Source organism: Lissotriton helveticus, chromosome 2_2, assembly GCF_964261635.1.
Source record: "Lissotriton helveticus chromosome 2_2, aLisHel1.1, whole genome shotgun sequence".
In the NCBI taxonomy this organism is placed as follows: Eukaryota; Metazoa; Chordata; class Amphibia; order Caudata; family Salamandridae; genus Lissotriton; species Lissotriton helveticus.
Window position 1 is genome coordinate 323,583,977 of NC_136060.1, and position 13,216 is coordinate 323,597,192.

General features: G+C 47.5%; 1 protein-coding gene across 3 annotated transcripts in view; it reads left to right on the forward strand.

Annotated features, from left to right (window-relative positions):
• SLC2A9 (solute carrier family 2 member 9) overlaps positions 1 to 13,216 on the forward strand; it is a 2,336,117-nt gene that overhangs the window by 1,693,536 nt on the left and 629,365 nt on the right. The window lies entirely within an intron of this gene.

Genomic DNA, 13,216 nt, shown 5'->3' on the forward strand with positions numbered 1-13,216 from the left:
GAAATGGGTGGGAAAGAGTTCTCCTCTCTCGTTGTCTCTCACAAGGGAATACACAAATGTTTTGCGACTACTCTTGCAGCCAGCAAAACAAGGAACACATCCTGGCTGCTAAGGGCAGGCTTTCACCATTCACAAAATGGAAGCTATCAATTTCAATCTTCTTCCACTGTGGTCTTGGGCAGTCTTCTGGCACTGGGCCGAGTATAGAGTCATCGGATTCCTGCAAGCTGCTCATCCAGTTTATTGCACAAGGTACCATTCATGTGGCATTAGACATTTCTGGTGAGGGGGTCCCAATCCCAGGACACTGTAAAAGCTGAGATGATCCGCTGTCTATTACAGGGATTCTATTCTGCATTCACTAATCGACTGAACGAGGCTCTGAGCAGTTTCTGCCCCATTAATCTCAATGAGGCAGACCGTGCACCCCTCATTGCACACAGCACTTTTCTTCTTCAGCTGATGAGTACACCAGGCACAGGGAATTGGATTGGACCTACGCCAGCACTGAGCTGTACAAAATCAGTCCTGCACTCCGAAAAAACAGGTTTGGAGGGGGACGGTTTCCACTGGACTAAGATTTTCAGTGCCCGCTGTTACCTGGACAAATTGCTTTTTCCAACACGGCACACATTCAGTCCGCAGCAAAAAGATAAAGACATCCAATCTCAAACACTAACCCACTGGTTTTTTAAACTCTTCACCGGAGATTAAGGGTAAACTGAAGCTAGTGAAATCACGCCATCTTTATTTGTTTGGAAGATGTGTCAGTCACAGGAAGGAAAAGAGAAAATAAATGTCACTCTCAGATTTTATCACAGAAACAGAATGGACGGTAGATAGGATGTCCCTTTAGCTTTTTAGGCACAAATTATACTGCTGAACTCCTGTCAGTGTAGTCATTAAGACCACGGAGTCCGTTTCATCGTTAGCAGCCTCATTCAGTGTTGCAGCCTCATTCTGTGTGGGCAGCGTTTAGTGGTGAATCACAGTGCCAAGCAGTTTGTGCATAGTGTAGAAATGTCACGAAGACTATTGTAAAATGTACCAGTGCTCAATTCTTGTAATATTTCTGACTCCCAATTTAACAAAAAAGCAAGGTGTTTGCTTTGCTGACGGATTTATTATGCATGTGACACAAATCATACAATATTATTGTACAATGTAAATGTTAAAGTGATAGTTTGGTAATTTGAAATAAATTATAACATATTAGAATAACAAGGTTTCAAATTCAGTTTTCTGTAATGTAAGTTAATTTTTATTTATTTTAGTTTAGTGGTCTGTTTGTACAGGACGGAGTTAGCCCTCTTCTGTATACTTACTGTATTGAAGCATTTATATAACACTTACTACCTACCCCATGTAGGGGAATGAAGTGCTTGCCTACATTGGCTGCATATTACACCATGTACGGTGTGAGGTTGGAAGGGTGTTATCTTTGTGTTTATTGTTCCTTTGTGGAAAGTGTTTGGATGTTGTGCGTGAGGACCTCAGCGGTGCTCTTATCATGTAATGGATCACAGCACTTACTTGTGTGATAGATGAAGAAGTCTGAGAGATAGTTTATGGTTTTTAGTAAGCTGGCGCCTTTGCGCTGCTCTGCAGGTCCCTTTATGGTGTTTCATATGATCACATTCCATCCAGGTGGTAACATAACTGAGTTGTCTAGTCTGAGATATTTTGTTTAAAGTTTATGGTCCTGCGCAGGCATAGGTTGGAGGGATAAATGCCACCTTAGTTCAAATTGGAACTAACCCAGTATTCCTGTTACAAATTTAAAAAATAAAATCTTTGAGAGAGTACACATTTTGATTCCACTTTTACTCAAAATTGTGTCCCTTAATGACAAAAGATGTATTCGCCTTGTGAGACAATGAAAATGTCAACATTATTGTGGCAGACTTAAAAAGGACATTCTCCTTCTCCAGGAGGCCACATACAAGATGCTGAGATGTGTCTACTAGGCCCTCCATTAACAAGGACCAGCATAAATCAACTACCACCTTAACTTCCAGCAACCTTCCAGGCACCTGTTCTGCACCTCGTTCGCACTTGCACACACTCCCCGCATCTGCTGAAGGTACAGTGGAGGAGGATCCTTCTCCTAGCTCGCCACCAAGTCCTGAAACAACCTTCCCCTTCGCCCCCGGACATCATTCTCTCTCCTGGAATTCAGAAAAGGTCTAGAGACCTGGCTTTTCAACTGATCCCACAAGAACCAAGCGCCTGGGGGAGTGGCCTGGTAAGATGGCCACCTGGTTGCAAACATTGTTAGCACCCATCACAGAGATGAAAATCCTGCTGGAGGCATCTCAATAATTCCAAGCCTGAGGGGAGCAGCTCCGCACTCAAGGATTGCGACGGACAGACGTCCTGAACCAGCAGATGCACCCGGTGGGCGATCCTGCATGACGAGTCAAGGAGGAGCAAACATTTTACCATTGAACTCGGCAACCAGAGTGGTGCCCCAGAAATTGGGATTGCCTACCTGCTTTTGAGGTGGAACCAGACATTCTTAGCCTAGCAGACTGCTGCAGAGTGGGCCGGGAGATGAACAGGAACCACCTCCACCTTTGAACATAGCTCTATGAGTGAGCAGCCCTTCCCGGGAACGAATATTGTTGTGTGACACTAGTGGGGGTTGCGGGTGGTGACTCCCTTTCCCGGCGGCGACCAGTTGATGGACTGCAGCTCCCTGTGAGCACTGATTTCTGCGAGCCACACACCATATCCTGGGTTGGGTGATGCGCTGTGGGTGGTTGGCACGAACCTGACCTGAGGGAAGGGGGTTCCCTGCTCCATCTACTAATAATCTTGTGGGCACCCCTTCGAGCCTCACACTCGCGGATGCAGTGAGCCCCTACTCTATACTGCATGGAAAGGCTAAACCTGCTGGCACACATCCTGGCTCTGTCACCCTGACACGCCAAATCCAGGTGCATAAGACTGCATTTCTAATCAGCTTTTGGTGGGAACCTTTCCCTGATGCCTAGAGGACATAATGTCTGTGACACATGGCTGGGCGCTGACCCTTGTAGAGGAGGCCTGTGGAGAACCGTGCTGTGGTCCTCTGCTCTGGGCTGTGCATCTGGGCTCCTTTCTTGGTGGGGCAGCGACAACATGCTGCCTCACTTGCTTGAACTACTGCAATTGCATGTGCAGGGCCACAGGGGCGATGCATGAGGTCCTGTGACATTGACTGCAAGGGCGAGATACCAGGCTCCAGGGCTGATGGAGCCCTGAAGAAAAGCTGTACAACGTGCCTTGTAATCTGGAGTTTGATCAGCTGGTACTGCCTGGGGTCTAGCCTGGAGATTGTGAAAGTGAGCAGGGCCTGCCTGCTCCGACGCAACTTCATATCTCCCACAATGGAAGGCCCTTCTAGGCCACTCTCAATAATGGGAAAAGACAAGGGGGCGAAGATTACCCAGACCAACAAAACAGACGAGTGCACGGTGTTGAGGCCAGAGACACTACATTTGGAACATGACCAGATTTGGTCCACAGATGCACTGGACTGGGGTCCCACCACTGCAGTACTCCGAGCAGCAATTTACTGCTCTTGAATTGCCTTAGAATGGAAGATGAACACAATGGGTATGGAGATTTAACCATCTTCCCCTGGCCCTTAGCAAAATCTCAGATCACACCACAGCTGCAGAAGACGATGTGGAGGCTTTAAAATGTGAGGTTAAATCATTATGAGCCATAGTCTAGTGACTGAAATATAGTGCCAAGCAAGAGGAGGAGTGCCTGGAAGATGCTTAAGGATGCTCCAGATGAGACAATATATGACTGGTAGGCTTCCCAGATTGGGCGGAGGGTTCTTTTGCAAAGCTGTTCCTCTAAAAATCTAACTTCTCCACCATTGAGTAGGCGCATAAGGTGCTGCTGGTGGCCCCAAGCCGTGATCACATCTATGGGCCATCATAGCTTGCATGTTAAACCATTGCGCCTGTGGTGCTATCCTACGATATGTGCGCACTCGTTGCCCCCCCAGGTATGAGAACAAACACATTTTTGTTTATCCCGATTACCCTCTTAAAGTTCGGAACCTGCTCCATAACTTAGTGTTGGTGAAATGAAAATTGAGAGAATGTACTATAAAAAGGACCATGCTGTTTCCGCCAAATTGCGCAGAGTATGATGGCCAGGTGAATTCTTACAAGTACCCACAAGAAGTGCTTTGCTGGCAGGACACCCTCTGCCAAAAGGGCTCTACAAGTGCTATGGGGAGACGTGGTGCCCACATGGGGACAGTGAGATGCTCTGGCCACAACAAGAAAATGCCTCAAAAGGAACTGGAGTGACTGGGAGTTCCTGCTGGGATAGAAACGTTATGTGCCTGGATGGCACCCTACTGCTGAAGGTGTCTGGTTCGATGGACGGTGGCTACTTCTCCCAGGTCGGCTGGTGCCTGAAACTTTGAGCGACAGCACAGATGCTGGATAGTGCTGGTTAGGGACCAGGGAAATCCTACGTGCGCCCTGGTGGGACACCAGCATGCATTCTTAACTTCAGATTTGATGTGCCTATGAACACACACCCACCCGCCATGGTGCTCCGGAATGGCAAAGTCTGTGTCCGATGAACTGAGGTGGTCTGAGGTAGAAGGTACAGAGTGTACTCAGCGACCTACCCATAATGTTATACCACTGTGTACAAGCTTGATAGTTTCTGTAACTGTTACATGTTAGTTGATTTATGTGGGTTACTGAGACATACATGGAGACTAGTCTTGATATTAACTGCTAAACACCATGTGGGGAGTACACTACTCTATCACTTTGCTCCATGGGGGGAAAGTGATTGGGACTTGGGGTGGTAACCAGTCTCCTTCTGTCCTATGGTTGGGCTGGAAGGTGTTCTGCACATTCTGCCTGATGGTGGGGGAGGAGAGGGTTTGCAAAAGTTGTTCTTTAGTTTCATTGTTGTGCTTCTTTTTGTTGTTTAGGACTTGCTCTGAATGCCGGTACCTTTTGTTTTGCATTATCAACACCACTATGGCCTGGTGGGAGAGCCTTCGTCTTTGTTGCACTTGGTCATGATGGGCATGGGACAGGAATACAAGTTCCTTACGTGGAAGGTTTGTGGTCTAAACAGACCCGAGAAATGCCATAGAGTCCTCACCTTCCTTAGGTGCCACAGGATATCAATTGCGTTCTTACAAGAGACGCATCTATGTGGCCCTGCAGTGTAAGTCATGGGGCCATATTTATGCTACCTCCTACTCTGGGTTCGCAGGGGGGCCCTCATCTGGGTGGCTCCGGTGGTCCCTTTTCAGAAACTGCAGGTATGTGTGGAAATGGAAAGGCGATATGTTATACTACATGGAACCATAGATGCACATGAGGGTTGTCTGCTCAATGTAGATGACAGGGCCTTTTTTGTTTGGGGACGTGCTGTTGACAGCTCAGAAATTCCTCACTGCTGAGCTGATCATAGCAAGGGACTGAAACTGTGTCTTTGACGGCACGATGGACCACTGCCCTCCGCTGCTAGGGACTAAACCTTGGCTAAATGATGCCATGAAACGGATGATGCAGGGTTGGGGCACATAGAGGTCTGAAGGGTTCAACACCTGCGCGCTCTAATATACTCTTGCTACATACCGGTGGAAGATACATACACAAGGCTATTTTCTCACACAGGTGGAGGTGACTGCACAAGTGACAAACATGACTTATTTGGCCAGATACATTTCGGATCACTCACGTCACCTCCTGTTGTATTGTCTGATTAGGCAAATGCCCCGTATCATGCTGGGGGATGAGGGCAGAGTCCCTCATGAATCTAATCTATAGAGAAATGATAGCAGAAGTATTAATTGATTATTTGGAACATAACTCGGAGAGTGTCCAACAGAGGTCGACGGAATGGGACCCCATGAAGCTGGTGCCCAGGGGAGTATGTATGGCTACCACTACGGGTATCTGACAGACCTTCGTACAGGACCTGACATTACAAGAAGAATGTGACACTGGCAAGGGTACTGCCATATGATCAGCCTAACCTCACTGAGTGATGTGAGATAAAACAAACAGCTTTGCGCCTCCTGCGAACGGCTGAAAAAGCATGTACTCACCTAGAGACATACACTCCATATGGAAGGGGACAGGGCGGGTCGTTTACTAGCCAGAATGATTAAACAGGAACACTGCTCTGACCCCATACTGGCAATTAGGGATCAGCCGGGATATCAGTAGATGCCCAACTAGTCATAACTGAGATACTGATGGCGTGCCTGCATTTCCTGGTGGGTCCCTGGAGAATCTAATTTTTTGAATATGTCACCATTCAAACTTTTAGAGTTCGCTGAAAGGTAGGCTCTGGAGGGCCCCATTATCTAACACAAAATACTACAAGTCATAGATTCCCTTACGACAGCAAAAACCCAGGGAGGAGGTGGGGTGGACTGCTTGCAAAGCTCTACAGAACATTCCCAGTGACCATGGCTGACAAATTGTTGCCAGTGTATGTAGAAGTCTTTGCACGGAGCATACTCCTGCTCTCCATGTGAGAAGCCCCTGTCGTACTGATAACAAAGCCGGGGAAGAATCCATTGGACGTCATCTTCTATCTCCCTCTATCATTACTGAACATAGACCAAAAATACTTGGCCAGATTCTTGCTAAATGCCTATATTGCCATCTTCAAAAGCTGATCCACCCTGATCAATTGAGATTTATTCCCCAAAGAAATACCCTTTGATCTATGCTGATTATCACATGTGCTCCATGCGCCCTGTCTATACTATACTATACTATACTAAGGTTTGGTAAAGCGCAACAGCTGCCCCGGCAAAGAGGCGTCCCGGCGCTGAGAAGAGTCACAGAAACCTACCAAGAGGGGGGAAGGGGGAGAGAAGAACTAACCAGAGGGGAACAAGAGGGTTTTGATAGCTTTCCGGAAGGTAGCAAGGCTTTCTAGGGAACGGATGTTGGGGGGCAGAGCATTCCAAAGCTTAGGTCCTAAGACCCTAAAGGAGCGACCTCCGATGCGGCAAAGCTTTATGCGGGGAACGCTCAAGAGATATTGGTTAGAGGAGCGCAGGTCACGACCAGGGACGTAGGGAATGAGGAGATTTTGAAGGAGAGTAGGACTTCCCAGTTTGAAAATTTTGAAGATCATGATGAGGGCTTTGAATTGAATTCTGGAATCAACGGGCAGCCAGTGAAGCTTGCGGATGGTGGCTCTGGCTGAGCATCTGCGGGGAAGGCCGACCAAAGCTCTTGCCGCCGCATTTTGCACGCGTTGGAGTCTAGCAATTTCTCCTTTGTTTGCGCCTAGGAGGAGAACATTCGCGTAGTCCAAGCGAGAAAGGATAGTCGCCTGGACGATCAGCTGGCGGACCTTCGGGTCAAAAAAGCCAAGTATAGAGCTGAGACTTCTTAAAAGGCCTATACAAGTGGCAGCCACCTTCTTGGTGTGAGTTTGGTAGCTGAGTGAGGCGTCCATCCAGACTCCTAGATTTTTTACAAGGGACTTAGGGGGGGAATGGGGCCGAGGGAAGACAGCCACCAGTGCTCATTCCAAAGGCTGGTGTTTTTGCCAAGGAGCAGCACCTCTGTTTTTCCCGCATTCAATTGCAGATAGTTATCCGTCATCCATTGCGCCACTGCTGCCAGGCCATTTCTAAACCGGGAGGCCGCGATGGAGGGGCTTTCCGTGAGGGTGATGACCAACTGGGTGTCGTCGGCATACGACACTAGCGTCAGCCCCCATTCTTTGGCCACCGCAGCAAGAGGCTGTACATAAAGGTTGAAGAGGGAAGGGCTCAACGCTGAGCCCTGAGGGACTCCCTGTGCGATGGGGCGGGGTCTGGAAAGAAATGGGGGGGCTGACACCCGGAAGGATCTGTCCTCAAGGAAGGAGCGGAACCAGGACAGAGCTAGGCCAGAAACTCCGGTCATCAAAAAAAAAAAAAAAATAAATAAATAAACTCCGGTCATCTCCAGACGTTTAAGAAGGATGTCGTGGGATACCGTGTCAAAGGCTGCGCTGAGGTCAAGAAGAATCAGCGCAGCACTCTGACCGGAATCTAAGATCGTCCGGAGATATTCGGAGGTGGCCAGTAGGGCAGACTCTGTACTGTGGCCTGGTCTGAACCCATTTTGGGATGGGTCCAGGATGCCATTCAGGTCTACATGTTTGGAGAGGACGCCGTTAACGTGGGCCTCTGCAAATTTAGACATCCAAGGGAGCAGGGATATGGGTCGGAAGTTTTCCAGCTTAGATGGATCCAGGGTGGGTTTTTTGATTATGGGTGACACCCATGCCTGTTTCCAGGCTGCCGGAACAATAGCGGAGGAGAAGGAGAGGTTGAGAATGTCAGACATGGGAGGCAGGAAGAAATCAAGCGAATCCATAAAATGGATAGGGCTCATAGGGTCCGCAGGGGAGCCTGATTTCACCTTTCTGCAAAGTTTGATTAGATCTTCAGAAGAGATATCAGGGATTTGTGTAAAAGGGGTGAAGTCGGAGGTGGAGTCAGTAGGTTTGATAGGGTAGAGGGGGGGTTGAGAGAAAGTTTTGTAGATATTTTGAACTTTCTCTATGAAGTATGTAGCGAGTTCCTCACATTGTTCAGTGGATGCAATATTAGGGGAGGGTGACCTGGTACTCTGAAGTTCTTGGACTAGTTTGAAGATAGTTTTTGCAGGGTTGGGACTCGCATTGATTCTGTCAGTGTAAAAAGCTGCACGAGCCATGCGGATAGCTTTGTGATACGATTTTAGTTTCAATATATAGCTGGTTTTGTCCTTACAGTCAAAGTCTTTTCTCCACAGACGCTCTGCTCTTTTACATTCCTTGCGCATGGTTTTGAGGGTGTCATTGTACCAGGGGTTGGAGGGTGTGGTACGTCCTTTGGTCCATTTTGCTGGAATGAGAGTGTCAAGTCCACCCTTAATCCAGTCATTAAAAGCGTTATAGGTCGTATCAATGTCTTGGTTAGCTCCCCGATGGAATTTCCCTAGGGTGTCGTGGAAGTCAGCAGTGGATAATTTGTGCCATGGTCTTTTAAGGCGGCGGGTAGATTCGATTTTGTGCGCTCGTTTAAAGACCAGGATAGTTAGTTTAATGAGGTAGTGGTCCGTCCATCCCACTGGTATGGGCATTTCTGTAGTGGCCTCTTGAATGTTTGTAAGGACCGGGTCCAGAGTATGCCCGGCTAAATGGGTTGGAGCCTGAATAAGGGAATCGAGTTGTAGGGCAGAGAGATCAGCAAGGAGATTTCTAATAGTGGGGTCATCAAGTAAGTCAAAATGAAGGTTGAGGTCGCCCAAGATGGTAAAATTAGCAGATCTGGTCACAAGAGCGGTTACCATCTCAAGAAGGGCTTCGATAAACCTGGAAGCAGGGCCAGGTGGACGATAGATGTAGAGGCCAGACATTGTGAAGTGTGGGCTAGTTGCAATTTTGAATCGGGCACATTCACAATCAGGAAGAACTTCTTTAGTAAATGAGCAAGTGAATTGCTTTTTATAAATTACTGCGATGCCACCGCCTCTCGTATCGCGGTTTATAGTTGACATGTGGTAATCATCTGGGAGCGTGAGGTTCGGAATGGCGGACGCTCCATCCCGCAGCCAGGTTTCGCAGAGGAAGAGAATGTCAGGGTTCTCATCCAATATGAGGGAGTTAACCTCAAGATGGTGTTTGGTGAGCGACCTGACATTAAGTTGAAGAACCGTGAGGGGGGAGGTGGTAGGAGCGTAACGTTTTTCTTGAATGCTACTTGGGCTTGCAGCGGTGAAGTGGCAGGAGTTGCATTGGAGGCTCGTGTGGCCAAGATCTAGATCATGATCAGTATGCTCTGGCCGTTTTAAACATGGAAAAAGCATTTGATTCTGTCTCCTGGGACTATCTGTGGCTGGTGCTTGGTAGAGTGGGGTTGGGCCCTAAATTCATAGAATAGATCAAACTACTGTACACCATGCTGCTGGGACGGGTCCGTAGTGGGTGCCATTTTCCAGAGGCAATTCATTTACAACAGGGGACCCATCATGGATGTCCCATGTTCCCCTTACTCATTGCTCTGGTGATGAAGCTGGTGGCGTGTAGACTATGACTGGTACTGGAAGACAGGGGAATACAAGTGGGTCTGATGTCACATGTGGAGTCACTGCATACAGTTGATGCAATGGTTTACCTATGCCAACCAGATATATCTGCTCATCATGCTAAATGTGATGGGGAATTTGGAGAGCTCTTGGGGTTACATGTGAACCACTTAAAATCTTTGTTGTTCCCATTTGGCAAGAATGTGTAGCTTGCGCTGCTTCCTGTGGTGGGCCTCCTATGGAGGACACATAATGTCAGTCCTTCACAATACTCAAAATGGGTCACATACTCACAAACTTCCACCCATTCGTTCAATTTTGGAACACCCTGAAACTCTCTTTGGTGGCAAAAATAGTTTTGAATAAAATGGTGGCACTCCCTCGCTGTTTGTATGTTTTAGCAAAAATCTCTGAGATATTTCTGGAAACTAGACCATCTCCTGCTTTAAAAACTGTGGGCTCGGGAATAATGCGGGGTAGGTTTGCTACACTCAAATTACAGTTGGACGGGGGAGCAGTCATGGAGGTACCGGATCTCCAAATGTACTATTTGACATCCCAGTTTAGATCAAGAACCAAACTTGAAAACATCCCTACTGTCGGGCACGTATGGTGGTGCTAATTTGGTGTTCCTATTACTCGATATTAACAGAACATATGGGACCTCATGTGATCAAGCTGGTCTGTCGGCTCTCGGAACGGGCAGTGTGGGGTTGCTCCATAGAGTGGCTTATGCACTGGACCTTGATGTCTGGAAAATTTACCCATTGACACAAATAGACAGTCGACGACTATAGACTGCTGGCATGAGGGGGGTTGTGTCACTTTAGATGATTTTTTTTCCATCGGGCCAATTCATCACATTACACAATGCAATTGGAAGTGGTCAGTTCCTTCAACACGGCAAGATTGCAGCTACTGCGAAAGAAATATGACCAGGGTTCCCTGAGGCCCCGGAACCCACACAGACACTGGTCAACTTACTGACAATGCGATACAAAAGGGGATGATGGACGGAGTGTTTGGGCAAATCAAACACTCACCCCCAGTCAACTGATCTGGGTTTAATCCATCACCATTCTTTAGCCCACTCAGCCACCCCATTTCAGACATGGGTATATGCAAATCAGTCTGACCCTGTGCCTCATGGGAACAGTCCAGCCCGAACTGCCAAGCCATGTCTTCCATGGACCGGACACAAGCATCCTGGGACCGGTTTCGGATTCATAATCCTCATCAGCCAGGCTATCTTGAATCCAGTGGCCAAGTGAGCAAGGGACTCATGTCTGAGCATACCCTGCCACACTTAGGGCGAACAAAGCGATACAAAAGGGGATGATGGACGGAGTGTTTGAGCAAATCAAACACTCACCCCCAGTCAACTGATCTGGGTTTAATCCATCACCGTTCTTTAGCCCACTTTGCCTCCCCATTTCAGACATGGCTATATGCAAATCAGTCTGACCCTGTGCCTCATGGGAACCGTCCAGCCCAAACTGCCAAGCCATGTCTTCCATTGACCGGAAACAAGCTTCCGAGGAGCGGTTTCTGGCATTCCAGCCGTCTAGGCTGAAGGCTGTATCGTAGGAACAATCTGCTTGCCCTAGTTCATAGGCTTGTTGCCTTGTTAAGACGATGGGATGTAGGGGCATATTATCAAGGGGGTTTATCTCCGCTTTTTTGGCTTTAAAAGCCAAGAAAGCGGAGATAAAATTATCTCCCTATTACCAAGCTGTCGCTAACACCAGTTAGTGACAGCTAATAGGAGATAGCGACCATCTTGGGCCCCGCTTTGCATGTCAGTGATATTATCACTAATGACATGCAAAGTGGGCGTGCCAAGATGTTAGCGACTGGAAACAGTCGCTAACATCGCTATCTCCTATTACCAACTTTTGGAGATATTCGCGCTAAGCGCGAATATCTCCAAAAGCTAACACCTGCCCTGAGCAGTTCTTCACCATGTTATCCAATGGGAGGTGGATAACATGGCTAAGAGCATTTGCTCGATAATGCATGAATATCGCTGACTTTTCAGCGATATTCATGCATTGCGGCCGTTTTTTATCGCATTTGCGATAAACCTTGCTAATAGCAAGGTTTATCTGCGATAAAAATCGCCGATGTGCGGCGATAATTTTTGTCTCTAAACAAGTTAGAGACAAAAATTATCGCTAGTTGTTGGTAATATGCCCCGTAGTTCGTAGGTTCTCCGCGTTTGTGAGACGCTTGACTTTACTTACATGTGTCATGTAAATCACAGGTTTAGGGTCTGATTCCAACTTCGGCGGTGTGGTGCCCAGTTTGCCCCACTGCCACACTGCCACACTGTTAAAGTCATGGTCGGGCCGCCTTCAAGTCATGGTCGGGCCGCCACCATCATGGAAACGCCTTTTTGGCGTTCCCATGGTGGTGCCTCTAAAACATGGGGATCGCAATGGGAACTCCAAAAACAGTTCCTGCACGGAATAGACTTTAAAGTCCATTTTGTGCTTAAACTGGTGTGCATGCACACAGGGGGCACATGTTGTGAACATGCTCTGATGTGGCTTATGTCTTTTTTGGAAGAATGATATAACAGTGTCTGTTTGCAGCCATTTACCTCAGAGCACTTTACTTTCTCTTATGGTGTGCTGCAGGATTCTTCCCTCAATGTCTTCCTTTTTAATGCACATATACCTTCCCTTTGGCAGCTTTGGTAACGTCTTCAGACTCTAACTGGTGTTCTACACTGGCGATGCACAGATTATTGTTTCTATCTTGGGTATCCTTGTTGACACTAGTAATTGTTTCTCAACCTGCATGTCACCTTTGGCATCAATGAAAAGTAAGATTTCTTTCAAGTGAAACTCGGACAAGATGGAGATCTTGCTGTTGGGACCTCACCCTCCTATTTGGATTTCTGACTGGTGGCCTTGAGAGCTTGCACCTACGTCCTGTGGGAGGAACAAAGGGATTTTACTGGACGCCAGTCTTAATTTTGGTCATCCGATCTCCTCGGTCTCATCTACATGTTTCACCATACTTAGACCCATACATAAGGTTCTCCCTCTTTTTTTGTGTCTCAGCAAAGAATAAGGTGGATCTGGCCCTGAACACTTCAAGTTTGGATTATGGGAATTCACTGTATTTGGGCCTTCCGGTGTATT